Source organism: Mchenga conophoros, linkage group LG15 (genome assembly GCF_057382185.1).
Source record: "Mchenga conophoros isolate Kocher_MC1m ecotype Shallow Benthic linkage group LG15, M_conophoros_male_GT1.1, whole genome shotgun sequence".
In the NCBI taxonomy this organism is placed as follows: domain Eukaryota; kingdom Metazoa; phylum Chordata; class Actinopteri; order Cichliformes; family Cichlidae; genus Mchenga; species Mchenga conophoros.
In genome coordinates, this window is record NC_140540.1 from 14,058,235 (window position 1) to 14,064,265 (window position 6,031).

Below are 6,031 nucleotides of genomic sequence, written 5' to 3' on the forward strand. Positions count from 1 at the left end.
CCAACAGTTTTGGAATCTGCCGCTACTCCAGCTTGGGTAAGTATTCCTGCCTTGAAGCTGAAATTAGGCTGATGGGCATCTTTTAAAGGAGGAGACCGGGCTGTTTATTTGCTGTAGGAGTGTTTCTATGCACAGTCCTCTTTGCTGTTTATTTATTTATTATTATTGTTTGTTTGTTTGTTTCATTTGTCTTGTTCATGCATTGCTTCAGCTGTCTTATTTCCTTTGTGTTTGTCTGCATTGCTTCACTAATGCCTCATTAGGTTTACCTATAGCTGATTGCTTTCATCTGTTTTTAGCTACACCTTTAATTACTTGTCAACACAAATGTTAAATCAAACAATCATATGGCTGTAACCTAATGAATTTAGCCATGCAGACATGGTGAAGACGATCTGCTAAAGTCCAAACTGAGCTTCAGAATAGGAAGAAATTGATTTAAGTGACTCTGAATGTTGGATGGTTTCTGGTGCCTGATGGATGACTATTTCAGAAACTGTTGATCTACTGGGATTTTTCCACACAACCATCTCTAGGATTTACAGAGAATGGTCCAAAAGAGAAAAATATCCAGTGATCAACAGTTCTCTTGATGAAAATTTCTTATTGATGTCAGAGATGGGAGGAGAATGGCCAGACTGCTTCAAGTTGACAGGAAGGCAACTGTGACTCAAACAACTGCTCGTCACATCCAAGGTATGCAGAAGAGCATCTATGAATGCACAACACACTGAATCTTGAAGCAGATTGGTTACAGCAGTAGAGGCCGACACAAGGCGTCTCTCCTGTCTACTAAGAACAGGAAAGTGAGGAGATAATTTGCACTTGGGTTCACCAAAACTGGTCTAATGAGCTTCTATTAGGGCAACTTTGAGATGTGGTGGAAAAGGTGATTTGCATCATGGTTGTGCAGCAACTCTGTGATGGTATTATGTTAATATAGACGAAAATCTCAGAGGAATGTTTGGTTTCTTCACTAATGCAAATATTAGCTCATCTTTCAGAGGCTATCCAGGTTGCCTTAGTCTCCAGAGTGATTAGCAGGTTTATATGCAAAAACACAAAATAGAGACAGAGCAATAGAAATGAAATATACTACTATTACTTCATCTTACTGGGTCATCATTAATCTGTGAGTGAACCATCAGAGTTTCATGCTATTATGAAAGTTTTGGGTTATTTGAAGTTCAAGTCCTCACTTGTTCCCAAAATGAACACATTGCTTCATGAATCTTTTGACCCTCTGTTCTTCCTCTTTCTCTGGAAATTTTACGTTCTGGATGAATTGTCACAAGCGTCAGCCCACTGCTAAAATATCGATCTGTCTGTCCTTACATTAACTAGAGTGAGGGACATTGCTCCACTCTATAGACCTCTGTCAATATTTAAGGAACACGAGCCACTGATATCAAGGTTTATAATATGGGGTTATTCCATGAAAAACCAGTGAGGGGTCCCCTCGCAGAATCAGCTGATTTTATTTTTTTTTATTTTTTTACAAACAACTCTGTCATATCTGGAATTTTTAAAGAAACTACGAGCCTCAGACTGCAGCTCTTCAATTAATGGGTGTGATCACATGCTTTTATTTTTAGCTGAAGCCAAAATCTGACATAAATTCTGTTTATACTTTGAGCATTTTAATTATTGCATATCATCACCTTGGTTTGCAGGAAAATACAGCAAATAAAGTTCAGCTTTTCATCTTTTGAGTTTGATTGTATTATTCCCTTTTTGTGGAGAACCTGTGCCATTTTCCCTTTTTATGGCAAGTCTCAGAGTATGTGGATGAAATGCAGAAAATGTTTTTAGTAATGACATTTAAAACATTTTAAAAGATACTGATTTGATTGAAAAAAAAAAAAGAGAAACATATGCAGGCTTATTGGACATTTTGCAAGTGGAAAAACGATTCTGCACAAAGTACGTGATACACTGATAAGCTGCTTGTGTTCTTTGCACTACCTCACTTTCATTTGTACTGATAATGGCAGTGCTGAGTAGGCCTTTCTAGAAATGTCTGGGTGCAATAAATGTGTGCGAGCTGACTAAAATACCCCGTTAATGCAGTGTTAAATGTGTTTTTAACTTGAATATGTAATATTACAGATTTTGCAATTGAACTCAAACAAGCAAACCACTTTCAGAAGAGAAGTACATGATATTTGTAGAAAAGAACACACGGGAGATCGGGAGATTTCCTGACAGATTTTTTTTTCTTTCTTTCTTTTTTAAAGATTCAATATAAACAACGCATTAATGATTTCTCAGTGGCAAATCCAAAAACTTAAAATGCATTACCTTTTGTGCTGGTTCTTGTGCCCCATTGTTGCCCCAGTTTCAGACTGGTTATGAAACATTGTTACCTTTGCTGTTGAACATATCACAGCTATTCATCTCTACAGTAAAGGTTTTTTTTTACAGAAACTTCTACAATTGTACAACATTCTGCAGTTCCACTAGTTCACATTTTAATATTGTAGTGTACATCCCCACAGACACAGCTGCCGTGGAAGCAGAAGAGCATCGTATCAAGAAGTCTTGATGCATGCTCAATCATTCAAGTAAGTAAATCCCAAAAGGGGGAACATTTGCCCAAACACCCTGGAGAGGATAAAGGAAAGAAGGGCAAAGAAAAGCCACTTCTTTGCACCACCTTTATTTCTAGATTTTTTTCACACACATTTGCCCCAGCTCTCCTCAATAGTTAACCTTATTTGCTCTCAGTAACAACCTTTCCTCTTCACAGACAACCACCACCCTTCTTAATGAGGAGCAGCTGTGAAGGACCTGAAACCTAAAGGCTACCTACAGATTTTTAAAAACACAATAAATATTCAGTAAATAATTAAACTCTTCTGTGCAAACGTTTTTCATATGCAAATCTATGCTCAAGGTGCAATGCTGAATAAAGTGCTAGATGAGTATCGGAACAGCTAAGACGCATTTTCTCTAAACACAGCCATGGCTTTCAAACTCTAAAACATGCTGTGGCAAAAATTGGTCGACTCCCAAGGATCGGTTATGCTGTTAAGTGCCAGGAGGATTGCCATGATTTATACATCGGTGAAACCAAACAACCTCTGGCTAAGCGAATGCCACAACACAGAAGAGCCAACTCTTCAGGCCAGGACTATGCAGTCTATTTACACCTACAGGCCAGTGGCTACTCTTTCAGTGGTGCTGAAAGGTACTGTTTCTAAGTTTGGGAAAACCTGCAGTCAGCTGAGACTGAAGAAGTCACTTAGATGAGTGACAAAACGCTATGTCAACATGATTGAGCATGCATCAAGATATCCTATACATAATCTTTCTTCAGAAAACTCCTATACAAAGCATTGTGCATTACCTGTACTTTAATTCACACCTATGACACTGATATACCAATAGAATAATCTATGGTTTGTGTTTGCTCCTTTGAAAGGGGCCAAAATGAAAAGCTAGTAGTAAGGTTATACTTGCAGCTATAAACTGTTCTGTCAGAAACAGCATTAACCTGACAGCAACTGGTATCAACTCTCTTCAGTAATACTGTTAAATATCAACCATTTATATGCTAGTTAAATAACATAATTTTTATAAACATAACTCAGACAGTCAAAAAGCTTCATGGTGCAACTGAACAATGTAACATAGAGCGGAGCAAATATATCACTAGGGCCAAAACTGGACGATATTTATTTAGCCAGTGTTTGCTTATTTGCTCATGTATCGGTGTTGGTATTTATAATAGTTGATAAATGAAAATTTTGGTCTTCATGCAAATAATGCAAAAATTCTTGCACACGGGAATCTTTTATATCTTTTATCTTTTTGTATATGTGATACATTTTGTCCTACTGGAATGGTTCTATCAGTGGGGTTAGGTTGATCTAAACTGCTATCTGCTACTGACAAAGCTGACGAGCAATATAACTTTAACTGATTATGCTGGTTTATGACACAGCAATATTCTGAGCATGACTTCATTGTCTGGACTTTTAACCAATGTTTAAACCATAAGATTGACAAATAGGTCAGTAAACAGCAGAAGAGTTCAGCGCAAACTGTATTACACAATTGACAGTGTTGCAGGGTATTTTTTTTTCAATACAATATTTTTTTATTCATAAGTAATATTAACATTAATGGTACTAATAATAATAACAATGACATGTAATGACATATAAAGGACTGCATGTTAGACACAGGCGATGGTTAGCTCAGTCTGCTCACAGAAAAAGCTCCTGGTTGGGGTCTTTCTCTGTGAGTGTGCATGTTCTCCCTATGCCTGCATGGATTTCCTCTTGGTACTCTGGTACCCACAAACAAGAGATATGCTTGTTTAGTTAACTGATGACTGAAGAACAAAGAGACCTTCTGCCATTTTGGGCTATTTTGCTGAAAATGACAGGAAACTGCAGCATCACATAAGAGTACGCTCTAAAAAAAAAAAAAAAAAGCCCAAAAAATATTTTGTGATTTTTTTCCTTTTCTACTGAAAGTGTGTTTTTTTTCATATATGTTGATATAAAAAAAAAAAATAGAAAACTGAATAAATAAATAGCACAATACAAAAAACACAGTTTTACAATAATGTAAAACACAGCCTTACAGATAAAGGAACACCAGGAGATTTCTATATAAGTAGACTGAGCAGGAGAATAAAGCTATAATCAAAGTCTAGGCTGATTTAAACCCTAAAAAAAAGTTCCATGATTAAAAATCTACCAGTAATTTAAAAAAATATTTTTCCAGTAACTGTTATTTTTTTCAAAGGATTTGCACTTTTTGCATCTGGATTTCTTTTCAAATAAAACAGCACAAAGCGCAGGCAGCTTATAGGTACTTATAGACAGATAAACATGGCAAACTAGGAAACAGGGCAGGGCTACAAAGAATCCAGAAGAATCCATAACTGCACAGATTACATGATGATACCAAGTGTGGCCACATCGTTTCCTCTTAACTATTACACCCCCACAAAGATACTGATAGATGAATTTTCCCCCAAAATGTATTACTGTGGAAGAAGACCTGATATTTTCTGAATACACTGATGGAGTGATCATTACAACATTCAAAGCTTATGTTGAAAACTACTAAGTACCTCAATCCATACTGTTTATTGGGAAAATTGATTCACTAACAGGATCCTAGACTACATTGTAACATCTTAAAAGAAAGAAAGAAATACATAACAAGGTTTAACAGTACTTGCAAAATATCTCCAGTGGTATCGACCTTTATGCCAAAAAATTGGTTGGGCAATAGTACTTGCGGCTAACTACATACACCTGGGTCACAGAGTTTAGATTCAGTTTTATTTATTCGTATTTTTTAATTATTATTTGGTACTCATCTGATTTTAAAGAGACCAAAATCGGTTTATTCATCCTCTGATTAAAAGCTGATTAAAAAACAAAGAAATGAATGGAATGGTTAATTATAAAGTCCCTGTTACCTGCAGAACATTAAACTAAGACAAAGACACACTGGATTAAAGAAAATGGGGAATTTATAATAATGTAAACATAAGAGTATTTTGCATTAAAAACAGTGACATTAGTAAGAATGAATTTTTCTATTTGCCATATTACTGTTGTGTGCGTTGCTGGTTTTGTGCAAAAACACCAGAAACAGCTACCACTAAATATTTGAAGTATTTCAAATATTAGCCAATATGTTTTATAAGGTTATATAGTTTGAGTACTGTTACTTATATATACATTGGTAACCTTTTTAAAGTACACAGACTTACATTAAGAATCGTTTTGGTGATTCATGTTGTTTAACTGCTGAACAGCTAGAAAAAGTCCAGTCTCAAGTACTTAACAGGACTTTACACAGAAAACTTGCAACTTAGAAGATCATATAGTTTAATTCAGTTAGAATATTGTTATTACAAAAGAAAAAATAAATAAGCTTTAAATTTAAAATGGAAAAGGACAAAAGTGTTCGCTTTAAGCTCCCTTTGGACTCTGTGTTAGTTCAAACATTATCAGCATCCAACAAAAAGTACTGATCAGGATATATATTGCAACAGACCATT